At 45.3% G+C, this 19,230-nt stretch overlaps 1 protein-coding gene and 1 long non-coding RNA gene across 6 annotated transcripts in view; both read left to right on the plus strand.

Moving 5' to 3' along the window:
* The window catches only part of Kdm3 (Lysine demethylase 3), a 368,071-nt gene that overhangs the window by 138,476 nt on the left and 210,365 nt on the right, over window positions 1-19,230 (plus strand). The window lies entirely within an intron of this gene.
* The window catches only part of LOC143215823 (uncharacterized), a 70,922-nt gene continuing 51,692 nt past the window's right edge, over window positions 1-19,230 (plus strand). Inside the window, exon 1 of the long non-coding RNA XR_013010454.1 lies at window positions 1-19,230. This exon is cut by the window's right edge and continues 11,251 nt beyond it. This is a non-coding gene — a long non-coding RNA (uncharacterized LOC143215823).

Here is a 19,230-nt window from a genome sequence, read left to right on the forward strand (position 1 = left end):
GTGTGTTGCTTCTCTCTTCCGCTCTTTTCTTTTCGTCATTCTCCTCCCGGGCTATAGTCTGCCGCGTTGAAAATTTCAGACGCGTCGCGTCCGCAGCTCCGTCGTCCTCGTCTGTCGTCTAGCCTGAACTTCATGCGAATTTCAGCGTGTTTTGCCACTCCCAAGCACGATTCCGAGACAGACAGAGAGAGAGAGAGAAGGAGAGAGAGAGACAGCTCGTGTCGGGAATAGACTAGAACTTCGTAACACCGTTATCGACGCCGGTCGATTCGAGGCTGTTCCACTTGGCTCTATTAATCGTCGACTAATTGCAACGAATCCGATCGATCCCAAGCTGTTTTCGACTTCGGTGAAAATCGCTTCTGTCGGTCGGTTCCGAATTCTGCTCGAGGAAATCTCATTTATCTTACATTCGGTCGTTCCGACGTCAGCTACTGGTTATTTAGCTGCTCGACCCCGATCTGACCCAAATTTTCATTCCTCACAGAATTTTTCGCACGTGAAAGGTCCTCGATCTGTTTGTCTGCCAATTACTTTTCTATATAGTGGACTGTCCGGGCAATGGCTTGTCCAGTTTGTCAATTCTTTAAACTCCCTCTGTGTCTCTCTGTTTTGGCCAGGTTCCTGTAAATTAATTGGTAGAGACTGGCCAATCGCGCGCGAATATAATCGCGGGGGGAATTTTTTAAAATATTCCACGGTCCATACGTTGAACCCAGAAAGTCTTGTAACTAGGCTACGGATCTGTATGCAAGATAAAAAATGTGTGCGTCATCTGTGAGAGACAGCAGCCACGTGAAAAGGTCGCGTTCCTGCTTTACTAATTTCGGTAACCTGGAAATAGTACATGTCTCTTAACTCTCTTAACCTTTCCACTATTTTTATTATAATATAAATCCACAGTCTAGTTATTTTAGAAGGGGAATCTTCAGTTTCTTAACACTAAACCTTCCGTCATCGGTCAAAATGACCGGTTCCAGATTTGTTATTTTACGATTACTGGTACAATAAACATAATTTCACACGAACTGATTGCATAGATATCTTTAGTGGAGCACATATTACAATAGGAACTGAGTAAAGTCTAAATGAAAGCAATCTTGTCATTTTTATAAGGGAATATGTACCAATTACTTTTAAGGCTCGGTAGATTTCTTACAGACGGGTCTTATTGATTACAGACCTCCTACCTTCTTCGATAATTTCAAGAAGTTAGGAATTACCTTCACAATTTGGCTTGCAGTGAATGGGGACAATTTTCATTTTGCATACAAACCCGTGACTCCCTCGCTTCAACGATACCCGGCGAAGCATTCGCATTTAGCCTAACTCCGGCCAGAGTCGATAGCTCTAAAGGTCATCGAAGGGAAAGCTAGACCCGTCTGCCGAACGCAGCAGCGACTAGTTCGTAGCCTAGGTCTACGTCTTCCGCATGGTCGACGAAGCGAGGTCAAGTAGGGTCGTGGTTGGTGGTCGGTGGCTGAAGCAGCGATCGACCGGCTCGAAGGTCGAGCAAGGAGCTTTCTGGGTGGTTCATTGACGAGGAAGGATCCTGCCGGAGGATCTGCTCGTGGAACGCGTTGAAATGCATTGGGTACTGTTCTCTCCCTGGGGACAGGATATAAAAAGAACGGCGCGGAGGAAGAGCGGGAGAAAAAGACCGAAAAGAGAGAAAGAGAGAGGAAAAAAGTTAAGCAACCGGCTGAGAGATATTCGGGGTGGAGCAGCGCCAGGGGGAATAAATGATTCGAGGAACGGAGAGGAACCGGTCCACAAACAAAAGACTCGGATCTGGCTGGATCGGCGAGAGAAGGAGGTGGAAGAGAGTCCTGGCTGGAGGGATTCAGCCCAGGAAGTGCTGACTCCGATAGGGAGGGTGCTGATGTTGATGAAACGGGGAGTAAGGGATTCCGAAGTCTTTGTTCCGGGACGAGCGCTTCTTAATCTCGCGGAACCGGTGTTCCTGCACGATGTTTTTCTGTTTCCTACGTTTATCGCGATCCTTCTTCTACCTTTTTCATCCCCTTCTCTACCGCGTCCCTCTCGTCTCTTCTTCTCATCTCTCTCTTTCTCCTTCTCTGGGTTAGTCGAGCTCTTAGAGATCGCCGAGGTCCCTTCGATTCTCGGCGTCCTCTGTTCAACCGACCGGGAAATTAGAACTTGTATCTCGCGGTGACTCGCTCGGCTGGGTCGCGAACGAGATGTCTGTCTTAGTTGGAAAGAACGCGAGCTGGGACCTTCCCTGTCCCGGAAGATCCCAGTTACCTGGCGAATTTATCCGGCAGAATCTGGAGCAGTCTTCAAGTCGTAGATCTTGAATGTGACGCAAGAATTCTTAGAAAATTTATTGAACGTATTTAGAATAAAGCTCTTCAGGTTCAGAAACTAACCAGGACAACAATTGAGAGTATATCTAGGAATAATCTCCCGAATCCTTAGCAGTCACCTTCAATCTAGCTTAGATGGTAAATTTAATTGGAAATATTTAGAATAAAGCTCTTCAGGTTCAGAAACTGACCAGTGCAACAATTGGGGAGCATTGTATCTGGAATAGTCTCCCAAATCTTTAGCAGTCTGCCACCTTCAATCTAGCTTAGATGGTAAATTTAATTGGAAATATTTAGAATAAAGCTCTTCAAGTTCAGGACCTAACCAGTGCAACAATTAGGGAGCATATCTAGGAATAGTCCCCCGAATCTTTAGCAGTCTGCCACCTTCGATCTAGCTTAGATGGTAAATTTAATTGGTTCAGAAACAAACCAGTGCAACGATTGGGGAGCATATCTAGGAATACTCATAGTCATAAGTAGAATACTTATAGAGCAACCTCAGTTAAAAATATTTAGAATCAGGTTCTCGTGGTTCAGAAGAGTACATTTTCGACTTGAAAAATATTTCGTGGACCATCGACGGACAAGAGTCCATCCCACAGTCCTCTTTCAAACTGGCGCTCTCTATGCTCGCGTTCGTCATCGTCGAACAGTCAGCCACTCGTCCAAGTTAGCTACCGTGACCAGGTCTTTTTTTCGTCTGTTTCGGGGATGCAGCAGGAAGTGAGAAGAGAAGCAGGCGCCGTCGCGAAAGTTCCCTTACGTCACCGGTCAAATATAACCGACACGATCGCTCCTCTATTTATTCATCCTCGTTTCCGACGCTGGCCGACCCCCTCCAGATCCTCCCGTCGATCTCGCGGAGAGATCGTTCATTGTTCGTTTTATTGGTGAGATCGTGCCGCGACTTTTTGATCGTGTACACTTGATCAGCCATTCCAGACATTGTTCCAATAAACGTGCTACCGGCTCGTCTGATATTCGTATGATCCTCACGGACAGTTTTATTACAGTGTCCAGCGGTGCTTTAATTATTTTCGGTTGCGGTTTAATTTGACAGGTCGCAGTTTATTCATCGGTTTTATATGTTAACGTGGAGTCAGACTCGTAATGAAAATTTCAGAGACTGTTAAATGTGAATGGTAAATTCGTATCCGAATGTAATATTAACACCAAAATAAAATCAATGTCATTTATTTAGCGAATTAGAAACCGAAAGGTTGAGATCCCAATAATTTGATACCAATATATAATAGTATTTAGGTTAATTTTATTACCAGACTGCGGATCTTTACGCATTTATAGTAAAACTGAGTAGATGAAATTTAAAGTTGTTGGAAAAGACTAATTGAAGAGGTCGATAGATGATTTCTCCTCTGTTGAAATTATTAAGGGAAGGAGTAACGTTCAATGTAGTTTCTATTTCTTGCAACCGATGCAGGCAATTTTTATTTCGCATAAAGATCCGCAGTCTAGTTATTACGTTAATCGCGATGTATTGAGAGTGTACCCGATCATGCTCGTCAGGCAAACGACGACTTCCGGCGGAAGCGGAGAATTCCTGAGGGAACGGGGCCGGTTTCCCGTGGAGAGGCAAAGAAAATCGCGAGTTCCCAGTAACTCTTCCAAAGATTCAAAGCCGCGATCTTTCTTTCGGCGAGCAGCGAGGCAGTGCGAGGCATAGCGAGGCAGTGCGAGGCATGGCGAGGCATGGCGCGGGGGCGAGCGAGAAAGCACGCGCTAATAAAGTAACGAGGGCCTCCTTTGAAGTGGGTCTTCTGCGTCGCTGTAATTCCTCGCCTCGTCGTGGTCGTCGTCGACGTCTACGTCGGCGTCGTCCTACAGCCGCCCCCCTCGGCTTTCTCTCCTTTTTTCTCTCCGGTTTTTCTCTTTCTCTCCCCTTCCGAAAATAAACGCGCCGCGTAAAACTCGGACCGGATGACACGTTGCTGAAAATACAACCCGCGTTGCGACGCGATGATATTTCGTAGTAATTACGAGAGCGGGGCCGGTGCCCGCCACCAGAGGAATTCTTTTCTATTTAGCCGTCGACTAGCGATTATCCAAGGGGCGTGGAAAGCACCACGTTAATTAGGGAAATGCGTGGTCACGACTTCCTGAGAGCCGTTCATATTGCGATTTGATGTGGACCTTGATACACTGACGTTGATGCGAAGAGTTTCCTCTATTCGACCCGATTTTTCAGAAATTTAATCTCCGGAAAATCGAATTCTCAAGTCTGAGAATTTTTCCTGCTGCAACTGTTACAAATGTTTGGACGATTTCTACGCGGAAAAATTCTGCAGACTTTCCCGAATACAATAGTATCTATTTTTTATTAAATTATGAAGGTTTCAGTGTATTTACACTTAACATTTAGTGTTGCCACTTCTAATGGATATTCTTTAACGAAAATTTAAATGTGCAAAAGTGTGGCACAACTTATGTGCTAAATGTTTCATGAAAAATTCTGAAATTTTTAACTTTATCTCTCTTTTGAAAATTTCCGAACATCGAGGACAATGAAGAATACCGAATCTCGATGAGAACGCGAAGTTGGTCAGCGTAATTAGATGGCTGCTAATCAAGAGACTGTCGGAAGAACTAGCGGAGCGGAGATTCGCGAGCGTGTAAATTGGACTACTATGTATCCGAGCGGTTGATATACAAAGATCGACCTGGTACACGAGCTGGGCTCTGACAAAGTGTCTGGCAGAGTCTCCGACTGCCACCGGAGTCTCTCTCTCGCCCCAGCAGATTTTTCTCTCGCCTCGGACATTTCTCCTCGAAATTCTCGGTGCCAATTTTCATCGGTCCGAGAGAAGAGGGAATTTCTCTGAAACCGTGTCTCTCTCCGCAACAGAGTTGCAAGCCGTGTGACTGGGAAATCGCGATTGCAACAAGGAAAAAGAGAAAGAGAAGGGTGCGAGAGACCGGCGATGCACAAGTGCAAGATTCTCAAATAGAAGAGAAAGAGAGAAAAGAAGACAAGATCGCGCGGAAACGAGATTGATAGCGGGTTACACTGGTCGTGTACGGCTTGCTTGGCAGCCTACCAATCCCGGTCGCGAGTCGTCGACACTTGTTCCGTCCCTCTTTCCCTCGGCCGATGAGTTTCAAAGTCGGCTTCTTGGCCAGCAGAAGGAAGGAAAACTGCTGAAACTATCTCTCCAAAGAAAGAAAACACATCCTAACATGTGTGCGCGAAGTGAATCCAAGAAAAAGAGGAAAACAAGAAGATAACTGGTTTGCTTGGGAGTTTGTAGAATGGAAAATCGAGAATTTATGGGAGGATGGATCGTCGGATCGTTAAGCTTTACAAGTTGCTTTATAAAAATGACAAGATTAAATTTATTTGAACTTTGCTCGATTCATATTATAATATCTGCTCTACTAATTATATTTATTTAATTTATAGGGTAAAGTGCCCCCAAATATACTACTAGTGAGAAAATCCTCAAACAATAGTTTACTATGTTTACTCAACAATGTGTAGTGGTATCGCACCATTCTACAGATTTTAGTATCGATCCTCCGCCAGTTGTGTCTCCACGTGTTGAATATTTTTATAGTTAGATTTTCGAGGGAGGTAAGTGATTTTGAAATGTTTGAACATATCTGTAGTTTCAGTTTATTTATATTAATGTTTGCCAACTGTTGGTTTGGCCTGAAATTCATTTTCTCTTTGTCAGTAGCTACATAGTATTATCAGTCCACGTGGAGTTCCCAATATGGCACTACCATAACTATTGACATTCTTGGTGTGGGTGCGGAATAAGGCACTAGGTGTCATATTAAGAACTCAAGGTGTACCATACTAAAAACCCCTTCCGCTGAAACCTGGAAATGACACGCCACAAAAAAAATATTTTTCGCAAGCTTGTAAGGAGGAAATGCATCTACAACTGGTAATTTTTTAGTAAAAAAAGAGCATTCTAAAATAATAAAAGAATGACATCAACAAAAACTGGTTCATATTTGGCCACTCCACCCTATTATATTTATTTGTGAAATGGGAAATCTGGAATCGGTCATTTGACCGGTGGTGGTAGATTTAGTGTTAAATTCCGTGACGCGCGGTGTTTCCCAAGAAAGAGAGAGAGAGAGGAGAGTCAGTTCTCTCTGCTCGAGTTCTCGCCCCGAACTTTCTGATTGATGATGACTGCCGCGCCAGAGGAATCCTCTCGCAGCAAAGATTCACGTTGCGTACAACCGAGAGATGTGTATCGCTCCGCGACACTTGCATCCCAAACGCTCGGACAGCGTAGATCCATCAGAATCACCAGCGACAAATGCGTGTGTCCTAGTTGGCCGGCAGGAACCCGCGTTCTCAAAGTTTCTGTGCACGATGCCAGTGCACTCTCTGCTGGTTATACTCGTGGTTATGTGTGTGCACGCCCTGCATACACAGCCATTTACTATACGGTTGTGCCGTGGCACACGTGGCCCGGCCACGCTGGAAACGGCGGATTAAAGTACCGCCGGCTAGCTGCAGCACGTGGGCGGTCGTCTGTCGCGGCCCTGTAATATATGCATTTAACATTAGGCGTGCAACGTATGCGCGAATTGCGAACGGCCGAGAGAGGCCACATGTCGGCATACTCGCATCTGGCGGCCAATGAGCGCCGCGCGCTTTACTACCGGTGATCACCTGGAACATCGTCTAGACCAATATCTCGCGACTACGAGCCGCGCTAAATCATTCTAATTGACCAAAATGTGTACCGGCCTAGCGGAGACCGAGTAATACGCCATTCTCGCGCGGTATAATCGAGCCGCGACCTCGTTCGAGCAAGTCTGTCTTGCGAATGGCGCGCTGGAATGCAAAAGTTGACGCGCCAGCTGAAAGATAAGGAAACAACTGGGTCAGCCAGTTTGTGGAAAACGTGCAGCAATGAACGCACTTCCAATCAGATTTGTTTCTCAGATCAAGTAAACATCATTCACAGCGATTCGACTTTTCCAGAGGTCCCAAGAACGTCCTCGGACACGAGACCTGAAATTATCCTAAATATTCCACCCGAAACAGCATTTTCTCCAAAAAAACCCCCAAAACTACGGTCACGCGAATTTCACTTGAAAATCTCTCGACTCCACGACCAATAAATGCATAGAAAATTATGTAAAAGATAGTTTTAACGATGACTCAGAAGCTGATACGTGTCCATCATTGAACAGTTTAAGTCGAGAGTTCGTGCGAGACGTGTTACGTTCGAGGAATGCATTATTTCGTGATCGACACCGCTCCCAGTGACACGTATGTCCACACATGTTCGCTTGGAAGAGAGTCAGTGTAGCTGTCCAAACTCTAGACCTATATCTCACGATTCCGACTCGAGATAAATCACTCTAATTGGCCAAATAGTGTACAGACGGTGGGAGGGTTGAGTAATAGGGCACTCTCTCGCTATAATCACCCGGTGACCCCATTACCGCAGTTGCTTACTCTAATGTGTCTCGGGAGTAATGCAAAACAAGAATCGAATTCCGAAAGAAACTTCAAAAACAAAAATGAGAAACACAATTAAACATGAGAAACATAGAATGAATATGTTTTCTAGGTTGAAGATATAAATAGCATGAATAATAAAAGTAGAAACTGCATTATGAATAACTATTGGAATTGATAGAGGAATCGTTAGAGGCCTTGGCACACCGGATTGTTTAATGAATGAATTTTTGGATCGCGACCCTAGCTCGTTATAGGCGCGCGGAGGGTCCCGACGACGTTCTAGTAGGGACGCAGCGGTAATTCCAGCTTTGGCCGTTTACCAGAGGTTTCCCTATTGGGCAATTCGCGTCAGAGTCGGCGAGACTCCGCGTGGGGAACGCCACGTCCGGGGAATGCATAATTTCATGATCGATATCGGCCCTGTTGGCATACGCGTTCACGTATGCGCAGTTGCGCAACACCGGCACGCCGTCGAAAGGCCGGGGGGAGAAGTTTCGCATTGCTTGGCCCGAACGGACAACGATATCGCAGCCTGTGCGAGACGAGCCGTGACTTTTGAATGAACCCGGAGGCGACGACGACGGTGACTCACCGTCGATCGTACGCAACGATCTATCGCACATGCGCGCTAATGCTCGTGTCTATCTTCTCCAAGTGTTATTAGTAGACTGCTAGAAAGTCAGTTGTGTTGCACGGACGTTAATTGAGTGTGTACTTCTTCTATTGATCATTTTCATAAGATAATGTAAAACACTCATTTGGTTTCGCAATGAATGCAGACAATTCTATTTTGCATACAAATCTGATATAATGAATTTAGATTATAATGGTATTTATTGATCACAGTGGTTCATAACATTTGAATGTCGGACGTTGCATTTATGACAACCAAATATTTTCTTCGTTTCCGTCCAGCAATTTTCACCAGTTTTCCGAGCGAACGAAAATTCGAGCCCCGGACTATCGATCGGAGGGGCAGCTTGTTTACGCGTTCCGGGCAACCAGCGAGCAATTTTTCGCGAGCTCGCGGAAATTAATTGATCGATCGGTCGGGAATTCTTTTTTTCCGCGGAAACCCAGCACGCCCGAGGAAATTCCATTAGCGGCGCGGGGGAGCCGGGCGATCGCCCGCGAATAACGCCTTGCTCCGTAATTTCAACGATAATTTCGCGGCCCTGGAATCCGACGGCACGATACCCGCGATAAATTCTACCCGCTTGAATATTGCGTGCGCGCCGCTGCGAGATACCCCTCGGGAAATGAAATTTAATCGAAATCATTCGCCCCGTTAGCACATTGAACGTTGCCACGCGCTCTCTGCGGCGTCAAAATGAATTCTCCATCCACCTCCACTTCATTTCTGCTCCATTTGATACTCCCGGATCCGAAGCGCGCTTCACATTTTTTCCCTGAATCCCTTCCCACAATGATGCGACCACTGTCGTCTGCAAAAATGCGAAAGGTCCAATTCATATTTGCCGGCTTCAGATTGGCTTGAAATTTTCCTAATGAGTTGACTGCCAATTTTATGCATACATAACAAACAATGCGTAGGTGTAATTTAAAATAGCAAAGATATTAAGACAATTCAAGTATACTATAATGGGGAAGAAAATAAATTTCTATTTCGCTCCAGTTTGTTGCAATCCTGGTAAGAAGTTTTCATTGTGTATAAAAATCCGCAGTCTACTAATGAGACAGATTATTTATTTCTAAAAATTAAGATTAGACGAAATATGATACAGGGAAGAGCATCAGAAAAGCTTGAAAGTATTGGAATGGATGCAGAGAATTGTTATTTCGCTGATTAAAACGGGTTTTTCGCTGCAGCCGGAATCCAGAACGATCTGTCTTGTCTTGAAATGTTCGTTTTGGTGGTTCAAGTTAGCGGAAACGAACGGGATTTTCTTTCTGCGGTATGCCGAAGTCAGCGACTGGTTGATAGCGTGTTTCCACGAAGCGGTGAACGCGCGCGGCAACTGCGAATTTGTTTGTACACAGGTGGATGGCGGTCCCCAGGTAATTAGGCGGCTATATTCGTTCCGGTTTTAGCTCGGCTCGCTCGTTCCGCCCACTAGTTGCAGAACTCGGATAATTATTGTTTCGAACTAACTTTCAGTTTGCTCGATTCCGCACCGACCGGGCCCCCGGTGTTTCCATGGAATTCCCGCCACCGGGTCTGGAATTCCCGTGAATTCGTTCCTCGCGGCGAATGTCGTGTCCGCGCGCGCACATAGAATTTCGAATTCCGCTTGACACTTGCCGTCAATGTTAGCTCCCCTCGAAAAATCCCTTCGGAATATAATTACGTGAGTTTTTGCTCAAACTCTGATCCTATCTCATAAATTAGGAGTGCTATCGTCGTTAATTAATGCGCCGGAGAACCCTTTTTACATTCGAGAATTATTACCGGGTGGAGAGGATGTTCGTGCGGGTTCGCAATTTTAAATTTTCTATTTTATTAAACAGAGTGTGGGCCAGACGTTATTTTATTTTATAGGGGATTCTCTGCTGGGTTTATTAAATCATGGAGGAGGCCGGAGGAATTTTAATCAGGCGGACGCGTATGCTAATTTCTCGGAATTCATAGAACATAAAAGCCATGTTAAAAATGTTCCGAACAATTTTGATTAAAGTCGCCCTTCGAGTGCAACGGTGTAATACTGCAAGTATTTTTCTGACAAAAGTCTTTCTTTCGCGATAAAAATCCACAGATTATTCTCTGAATCTCGCTTTTTGGGGATCCTCGTCAGCCGTGAAGAACTGATTCACCGGAGACCCTACCGGGAAATGTTCTTTCCTCGAAGACCTTTGGAAAATCCATTAAAAAATTTCCCGCTATCTCCGAGCCGTCAGTTCCTCGCTCAAACACAATCTTTTTAATAAATCGCTCGTTAAACGGCGCCGCCGTTGGCCGCGCGATTAATCAAGAACGTCTCCGAATGGAACGTCGTCTCGGGGTAGCAGTTTTTCCTGGTCGAAACGCGGCCATCGATCTTGCGGATTTTACGAGGCTGTCGCGAGATCCCATGGTCTTTGAAACCGCCGCTTTTAAAGGATCGTAAAGTGGCCCGGGCATTCTATCCCCTCGCGTTAGCTCCGGTGCTGGCTCCGCTGGCCGAGGAGCTTTTCTCCCCGAGGTATTTTATCGCGAGCGATCAGCCAGGCACCTTGAACGTTAGGAATATTGATGACGTCGACGTCTCCGGACCGTTCCAGCGGGAACCAGTCCCGTATAAGCCCCTTCGCCGGTTCACATTTCGTCCGTGAATTGATGAGCTTCCTCGCCGAACCGTTCCGCTCAGCTCTCTGCTCCGCTCTGCTCGACTCAGCTCTCTCTCTGCTCTTCCTAACCCCTATCTTCGGGACAACCCCGTGTCTCTTGTTCACGACAATGGAAATTCAGTTACGCTGCATCGGATTAGTCCCGGTCTCGAACGCAGTACCTCCAGCCGATAATCACGCTCGAAGTGTAACCGGTCATTCGATTACGAATTGCTTCCTGGAATTGTTATCGCTCCGTCGACGCCGCCGGCTCGATCGCAATTGTAGGTCAGTGGCATTGATCGATTACTTGTCGGGCAGCCGTCAATCGACTGTAGACCTCCGCGGTAGATATTTATAGCGCGCGAAGATTCTCCGAGGATAATCAAATATTTACTGGAAGTTACAATCTCGCTTTGAGCTCAATGAAAACGACCACGAAAGAAACAAGAGCCTCATTCAGCGCTAACTTCTTTTAGCTTCGCGAGGAATGTTTGAATTTAGTCTTGGTCGCTCTGTCTGACCTTCGGGATTGTGTAATCTACGTTTTCCTTAATTATTACCACAGACTCGGTGGGAAAAAGAGAGAGATGTGATTTTATCATAGATTTTAAGCCGTGTCTGATTACAGGCTGTGTTATTCTACTTAATCGGTGACTCCGCGTATTCGTTCTCTGAAGAACTTGATCGTTGCGTAATGATCCGGTTTGTTAACATTGACATTTCAGTCGACGATAAAAAGGTGTCGGCGCGTCTGATTACCGGCTGCCTCATTCCCCTTACGCTTTAGCTTATTTATTTTGTAAATACCACTGTAAATGACCACCAAGCAGACCGGTCTAATTTACAATTATTTAAACTAGTAGAATAAAAAATATGACCACCTAGAACACTTAGGAAATAGAACACTATCCTAGAAAACAGTCCCACAGGTGAATAACTTTCTTCTTGTGCAATACATATAATTCATACTAATTCAAAAAATCTCCCACTGGTCTGGGAATTACACTAACACCTTCTTCAACACACCCCTACCCTAGATTTCCCCCTAAACAATCCACTTTAAACAAGTCTTGAATTTCACTTGAGAATCTCTCGCCTCTAAAACAATATTTTCCAAAAATTAGCATACAGAACATAATTTCAAACAAGTGTCCGCAATGATTTCGAGTCTGTCAATAAAACCCCTCCCATAAGCCATAAGCCGAGCGCCCCGACGAAATCGACAGTGTGCTTGGTCGATTAGTAGTTTTTTAAGCGTTCCTCCTGGTCGACCCCGAAGTAAGAGTTTAAATCCCAGTCTCGGTCCGGGTCGAAAACTCCGCAGACGTCGGAGGGGTTAGGATTGGGGGCACCTCCGCCCCTAGGAATCCATAGGTTACGACTTTTCGATCCCCGGGGCACGGTGGCTCCGGGGTGGCGTGGGGAACTTCCTACGGGGTAGTTATCGAAGCTGGATCCTCCCGCACGACGCGCACAACTTTCCTGGGAAACTTTGCCCGAAGTAGTTTCTTCCTCCGTCTGGAGATCCTGGAATGTGCTGCCGCGAACTTTCCTCGCCTCTTATGAAACATTCTTCCCTTGCTGGCTAGCGATGGGGATGATCCTGAAACGAATGTCAATCGTCCTGGGACTTTGAAACAGCTCGCCGTAAAAGGCAACTTTATCATTGGTAATTCCCCAGTACTTTCCTGATACCTTTCTGGGATAAGTGTCGGACTTAGGAACGTATTTGAAACGCTAATGGGAATCGAACGATTAATGTGTGAAATGAGTTTATCCTTGAAATATGTAGCTATTTCGATGATTGACTACTTCATGAAGTAAATCGACTCTTTGACATACTGTGGCTCAAGCCATCAATTAAATACAACATTTAATAGGAAAATGTATACTTCCTGTTGAACAATAAGTGCCACCTCTATATAAAATACAGAACAATTAAAAAATTTGAAGAATGTAAAGATACTGTCACATGATATTCAACTCTTGCTGAAATTATTAAAGGAAATGAATCTTCTGTTCAACTGTTGATTGTTGCAATTTTTATTTCGCATAAAAATCGTCTATTAATAAATCCCTAAACATTTAAGCGTTGTACGTGTCAATCAGACCGAGAGTTCGAATAAAATAGAAATATTCTAGGTCGGAAGAAAAATGTTCAGAATGAAAATGGCAGTGCAAAGGAACAACTTGCATCGATTCTGGCCGGTAGATCGGTCGTTCCCATCGCTGCTTGCTCTCCAAGGAAGATTCATCTTTTCGAGGGAGGTCCTCAAAGGAATGCAGCAGCGTGGTTTATTTTCCCGGACTCCGGCCACTTGGTCCTAGAAGTTTGCGCATTAAGAAACTGGAAACTCGCGGCGTGGGAGTACGCGTGCACCATCCGGCACGGGGAGAAAACTTTCGGATACTCGACGCACAGTTTCGATAACTTCCGACGACGGCGGAACTTTTCCTTGTCGGATCGACCGTCGACTTCTGGCCCGCTTTGTTCCCCTTAATTAATCGCCGGGAACCCGAGCTCAGGCGGAGCAGCAGGCTTTTTCGGGCTTCGAGGTTGTCGTTTCCCGTTACTGCATCGGAATTGTTCGGATCGTTCGTCGACGAATGGCGGCTGTCTCGTTAACGGAAAACAAGACGGCAGCTCGACTTTCCGTCGAGTTGTCTAGACGGCGAACCCGACACTGAACCCGATTCGAATTACCATTTTCATAGGAACATTTCCAGAAACAAAGGTCCCCGTGTCGATTTTATTTGTCTCAATAAACCCGTTGAATGGGTGCTCTCTTGAGGAGCGCAATTCGCTCGTATGCGTATTGTTGACGCTAGGAAATGCAACAATACTACTCGGAATATTGATCTATTGTTCCACCGGTTTGCTGTAAATTTCTGCGCGGTTAATTAGTCAAGTGACGAAACGTGAAAGTCGATTCAAAGTGTGCAAACATAAATTGGATCAATACACCCGTATTCACACTTTTCTGAAAAATTGCAGCTCGCGAATACAATGGTGTGCTGAGTCCACAGTGGTGTATACTAGTTCGCAATTTTTCACGCTGCAATTGAAAAGCAATATTTACCAGGACTTCGGCCGGCGTTAAACGCAACAATTGCACAAATCCTCAATAGAACCGGAGCGTGTGTAAACCGGTCATGGGTAACAGTGTAATAAATGTTCATTGTGGAATTATTAGCCTGCGGATCAGCAGAAATTCACTATATAAAATGATTTCATCGCTGAAGCTTTTTGATAAATTAGAAATAAAAAAATGTCTAGTAATTATTGAGAGAAGATCGTGACAAAGCGAGTGATTTTTCCAGCGATGTACATCTGGAATGGGAAGGCTGTAGACGAAAGAGGCAAAAGAGACCCGCATTCCAGCGATCGCAGTGTCTGCCAAGGATAAATGTCGCCCCTTGTCCCGGCCCTCGAGAAATTACAGTGCTGCTCGATCGGGGGTGGAAATTGGACAGAGCCCTCCGCGTTCGTTTGTCCTCGTTCCCAGTCGGTAATAAGCTTGCCAGAGGGGCCGAAGAAAAACGAGGAGAAAGATGATGCGTCGGGGATGCCTCTTCCCCGCGGCCGGGCTCTCGATCCTCTCTCATTTAAGTGGCGTTACGACTCGGAAGACGAATGGCGGGCCGATCTATCTTGCCCGCGGAAGATCGATCGGCCCCTGGGCCTCGGGAAACACACACCCGAAACCGGCCACACGGAAAACATTCCGTCCCCCGACCGACGCGACGGGTTTTCCGCATGGCCGGAGTCTTGAAAGAAAAACCGGGGGCTGACGCGCGATCAACCGAGCACCGGGGAAACAACTCTTGGCAAAGGGAGAGGGACCTTTGAGGCCGAAGGTGACGCAGATCCGAATTCCCGAGGGTCATTGAGATTCTGCCTAGCGGATCTCGACAGCCACTTTCTTACACAATCATGATCTCGTTCCGGAAAAAGAGAATCGAAAGCTGGCCTGGCCTGGGATTAAATGGGTCTTCTGGGTTCAGCCATTTGGGAGAAGCTGGAGATCCTAATGGCTGTTGGACCTCTGTCCCATCATGTTTCATAATGGAAAATATTGAAAACCATTCTTATAGGAGAATGATGACCTACAGGACTTATAAGAGAATGAAAACCAACAAATATATTCATTGGCAACGCGAAGTCTGGTTCACAACGCGCTGAGGGTCGCTGCTAGACCTCCATTCTTCATCGCACTTCACGCGGGAAAAAAGTCGAGCACCTTCCCGGCAGCAGTTGGATCGACAATCCTGCTGAAAGCGAACTATAAACAAGTTCGCGACAAAAAGCACGCCATTAGCAGCGAAGTGTCTAGTTGGCGAGGCGCTAAGGGGGTTAACGAACCCCGATCCTATTCTATCAGTTAGAAACGCGGCGCGCGACAGTGAATGTGCGCGAGAGCTCAGAAAACGTTGAATTGCGCGATAATCAACGTGTTTCGAGCAATTAAAAACGCATTCTCCGGATTGGGCGATGGAGGCTCGCGTGTGCGCGACACCTGAACGAGCAGGGCCCGGTTTAAATGGCGTCGTCTGCATACAGGTTCGTTCCCCGTCCGTTCCCCCTGCGGTTGCATAATTGAGCGAACCAGCCAAAGGCGGTCGCTCTCCGGGAGCAGCTGTTCATCGTTGAATTCCAGCGGACGCGCACCTTCCGTCCGCGTGTTGCACGCCGCGCCGGGAGGGGTTGCGCGCGGTGCTGCACGCAGGTGCAACGAGCTGCACGGGCAGCAGGTGGTGCATGGACAGGTATCGATGAGACCTGTGTCCGGGGGATTTCTTCTGATTTCTCGGTCCCGCGATTATTCAAGGTGAGCCCGACGCTCTTTCAGAGAGAGGTCGTTCGGTCGGCTGGATCTCGATGCTCCTTTTGCGACGAGCCTGATGGCCTGCAAGCTGCACAACCATTTTTACCGTCGACTCTGATTCGATTCTCTTCGCCGTCTGCTACGATCACAGTCATCCTCCAAGACAACTGTACACACCGGCGCTAAGCTAGAGCATTCACTTTCCCAATTACAGCCGTGCAATTTAGAGGAATCTTCCAATACTCATCTGCGACTCCTTTGAACCACGTTGACCCTAACGGACACTGGTTCAATCTCCTCTTGCACGGGTTCCAGGCAACCTGTCTGCAACTCTAAACGACTGAACTTAAACCCTGGGGTTGAAGATCAGAGAAGAATCAAATATACCCTAAAACAGAGCGCTATACCACCCCAGACCTATCCTACCGCGCAATCTGAAGCCAGGGGCAAAACTAGCATCCAGGGACCCGACGCGCAACCCCTAATCTCGTATCTGCGGATCAGGCCAGGTCTAGAGCTCGTATTTATCCAAAGAATACCTAAAGCGAGGACTCGCCAGACCGTGAGCCAACCCAGAAGCTATCTAGCCTACGATCTAAGGGCTCGGGGAAGGAAACTAACGTCCGGGGACCTAGCACGACCCCTAATCTCGTGTCGGTTGATCATCCCATGGCCAGACAATGGCCACCCGCTGAAGTATTCATGTCCCAATCACGAGGCCGCGACGAAACACGCGCGGTAGAGTGAATCGAGCGGCCGGTCTCGATCGAATTCCAATTTGGACAGGTGGGCAGAGGCGGCGACGGCCTCCGACGGCCTCCGACGGCCTGCAGGCTGAAGGATGAAGAGGCGGGGAGGTGCAGGAGGCGCAGGAGGAGGCAGAAAACCGAAAGTGAGATTAGCTTCGTTCCGGCTGGCGGCCCGCCAACTTTCCGCCCCTCCTCGCCCGGTTTTATTGGACTCACGCACGCACGCAGACCACGGCCGGGTTTCGAGCGACCCGCTATTCCCGTACATCCGGGTCTTGCTCGGTTGCCGGACATACGGGGTGGCCCAGGTTTTCGCGACGAAACGTTCTATGAAACTGAACAAGAAAAAATCGTTTCACAGAATGGCCCGAATAAGGGGTTGCAAGCTGTTTTCGTAGAAAATGATGTAGCTGTTGCATTTATCTTCGCGTAACCCTACTGCGTTCTTCTTGATCGACATTTTCGCTTTTTTTAATAGTGGATTTTTATACGTTTGTATATTTAGAAATTGTGTAAAGATCGTGTAAATACGATTCCACACGTGCTAGTTCTTCCCGAGCTACTCTTCGCTTTTATAAATAGCCAGGTTTCACCCCCGGATTTATCAAACTACCTCAAGCACGCGAATCCTCGCCCTTCTCCTCGATAATTGGACACGCGAATCACGAATCCAACGCCTCTACCCTTGCAACTGACTTCGGGGAAGGAGCTCGATGTTTTTCTCGAAGGTTTACGGTCTGTCTTCGTGGAAAGAATTTGACCTTCTTCGAAGAAAGTTCATAGAGGGGTGAAACCGCCCCTTGAGAATCTTTTCTGTTGGAAGTCGAAGCGTGTCGTAATAATCGCGTGCGAACTTAATCTTGCACTTGTAGCGATGGGGAAGCATGTAGATTATTGTAGAAACATGTGAAAACTCTGGAGATTATTGTGGAATGAAAATAGACTCTATGTATATAAGGTAGCTGTAAATCAATTAAGAAAAATCAGAGCGCAATTCAATCGTCTTATAACGATCTTCTAATCAACAACAGCTCCAACTTTCAACCGATAGGAAAGTAATCTACTGCACAATCAAGTAATCGCTCCATAAGGTTACTGCAAATTAAAACAAACCAAATGTAATCGTCTTCTAATTGTCTCTGCTCGTCGAAAATCACAGTGTTTTCAAAATCTTCTGATCTACAATAGTTCCAACCAGAGACCAAAAATAACAGTTATTCTAAAATTTTCTACGATAGAAATCATTAATGAAAAGTTGATTATTATTGAAATTTAAGATAATCCACACAAAATATAAAGAAAAAAATTGGAAGAACAGAATGATTAAAAAATATCGACTTTTATATAATACTTTTTGGTTACAAGTAACAGTTATAGTTTCCAAAAAATTGGGTCCTCCTCGATAACTGTTATCGATGAAGAAAAACTCCAAGCAGTTATCGATGAGAGAAGTTCATCTCGATCGCTTATAACAGTTATCGATAAGAGAAATTGATTTCGATAGCTCATTACAGTTATTGATGATCGAATTTCCTTTCACTTGTTCATAATATAATTAATGATGGGAAAATTCATTTTGGTTGCATATTTATTGAGTTGCTCGGATGGAGCAAGCCTGTGAAATTCATTGAGCAGATTTCGTACAAGACGAATCAACCGAATTGTAGCAATTAATTTTACGAATAAAAAATTTATGAAATAATTGATTGTCTCTACCATTTGAAAGTTATACTATTTAATAATAACTATTACAAATTTCCTCCATCAATGACTGTTATGAGCCACCGAAATGAAGTTCTCTCATTGATAGCTGTTATGAGCGATCGAAATAAATTTCTCTTATCGATAACTGTAATGAACGATTGAAATAAATTTCTCTCAACGGTAACATTTACCAACAAGAGAAAAAATTTTCGCTTACCTATAATCCTTATTTGTAACTAATACGATTTTAGTCGATGAAATACTTGTTATTCCATGACATTTTTCTTTTTGGTTATAACAGTTATGGTCCCTGGTTCCAACGAATAGAAAAATCTTCTTATTACCAACTAATTGCATTAACCACTGCATAATATTACAGCCAATGAATATGAAAGAGTATAACAACGAAGCAAATCCCAGTGTAATCGTCGTCCAATTGTCTCTCCTCGTCGAATCACAGTGTTCTAAAAATCGTCTGATCTACAATATATAGTTCCAACGAATAGAAAAATCTTATTACCAACTAATTTCATTAACCACTGCATAATATTACTGCAAATGAATGAAAGAGTATAACAACGAAGCAAATCCCAGTGTAATCGTCGTCCAATTGTCTCTCCTCGTCGAATCACAGTGTTCTAAAAATCGTCTGATCTACAATATATAGTTCCAACGAATAGAAAAATCTTATTACCAACTAATTTCATTAACCACTGCATAATATTACTGCAAATGAATGAAAGAGTATAACAACGAAGCAAATCCCAGTGTAATCGTCGTCCAATTGTCTCTCCTCGTCGAATCACAGTGTTCTAAAAATCGTCTGATCTACAATATATAGTTCCAACGAATAGAAAAATCTTATTACCAACTAATTTCATTAACCACTGCATAATATTACT

Source organism: Lasioglossum baleicum, chromosome 14, assembly GCF_051020765.1.
Source record: "Lasioglossum baleicum chromosome 14, iyLasBale1, whole genome shotgun sequence".
In the NCBI taxonomy this organism is placed as follows: Eukaryota; Metazoa; Arthropoda; class Insecta; order Hymenoptera; family Halictidae; genus Lasioglossum; species Lasioglossum baleicum.